The 1605-nt window shown below is 51.8% G+C and overlaps 1 pseudogene; it reads right to left on the reverse strand.

Annotated features, from left to right (window-relative positions):
* Positions 1 to 1605, reverse strand: LOC142846840 (pleiotropic regulator 1 pseudogene; annotated as a pseudogene).

Consider the following 1605-nt stretch of genomic DNA (forward strand, 5'->3'; position numbering starts at 1 on the left):
TCAGATTATCCTCTTGATAATCTCTGGTTTCCAGCTGACTGGGTGAGTTTCTTCCCTGGCAGTCTCGTCCTCCCTGTAAACTTTGATGGTTTTGTCAGCTTGTGCTGTTAGCAAGCGGCTTTGCGACTGATCAAAAGCGCAAGCAAATATTCCCGAGTCACTGTCCAGAGACCCTGGCTGGACAGCAGCATGGACCCGCTGAAAATTGTAGCCAGTTCTCCAGTCCCAAAGGTGCATGGTGCCATTGTCAGCTCCAGACACAAGCACTCCGTCGGCATTGACTGCCAGCGTGTTGATGATGGCGTTGTGACGGGAGAGATTCTGAATGAAGCCTCCGTCAGGGAACTTCCACTGCTTTATGTTATCTGGAGACCCAGATGCAAATGTGTAATGTCGTGGATGTAAGACCACAGCCCTGACAGATTTCTTATGATTCGTCAATGTCACTCTTGTCTTTCCAGCCACCAGATCCCATAATCGTATTGTGGTATCGTGACTCCCGGTGATAATCTGTGGTTCTGCAGCCTGGCATCTCACGGTAGCAACTGCATTTGTGTGTCCGAACAACGTGTGCACACTGGCTTTAGTCCTCACGTCCCAGATGCGTGCAGTTGAATCTCGACTACAAGTCGCCAGGACGTCGATTGTTGGATGCAAATCCAGACCGTACACTGCACTTAGATGGCCATGATAGTGCCGTATAACCTTGTTATACTCAAGATCCCAGCACTTCACTTGCTTGTCTTCTCCACAAGAGAACAAGTAGGGGCTCCTCGTGCTCACAATCACACCACGCACCGTGCTGATGTGCCCAGTCAAGGACAGCTTCAATTTGCCACTAGCCAAGTCCCAAATCTTGACAGTTCTGTCGGCAGAGCCAGTAACGAACCACTGATTGCCAGGTTCCACGGCAATGCACCGAACCCAGCCAAGATGCCCACTGATAACCCTACAGAGTTTCCACGGTGGGTGCCACTGGGGTCTGGGCATGGTACGGGCTTTTTTAGCCTTTAATGCAGCGTTCTTGGTATTGCCGGCCTCCATGACCACAGACTTCACCGCCGTGTGCTGGGAACGGTCAGAAGCTCCTGGGTGTCGGTACTCACTCCCAGCAGGTCCAGTACCATTTGCATCAGCTCTGGCCTGATTCGGCAACGCCACAGCTAAGGACTGTGCGGCTGACTCACTGGGCATTCTCTGGACCTTGGTGGCGGCAGTCAGGGCAACACCGGGTCCTGGCGGGTATGGACGTGTACCTGTCACCAGGTATTCAACATCTTGTCCTTGATTGGCAGGATACTGTTTATGGGGATATGACTCGGCCACGTTCTGAGGTTCCTTCTCCTTAAGGTTCTCTTTAGAAGTGGGCATATGCAAGACAGGACCATACTCATTACGAAGCTTGATTGCCATCTTCCGCTTGTGACTCTCTTCATCCAAAGGCACAGGTTTTCCATTATCAGCTACAAACATGTCATGGGTCCTCTTCAGTGACCTCCACACCAGTGTGTGTACAGTATGCTTCTGGACCTCCTCCACCATAGTCGCCATGGCTCAGCCAGCTCCTCCAGCAGCCAACTAACTCGATGCAGAATTCGCCGCCAC

Source organism: Microtus pennsylvanicus, chromosome 3, assembly GCF_037038515.1.
Source record: "Microtus pennsylvanicus isolate mMicPen1 chromosome 3, mMicPen1.hap1, whole genome shotgun sequence".
NCBI lineage: Eukaryota > Metazoa > Chordata > Mammalia > Rodentia > Cricetidae > Microtus > Microtus pennsylvanicus.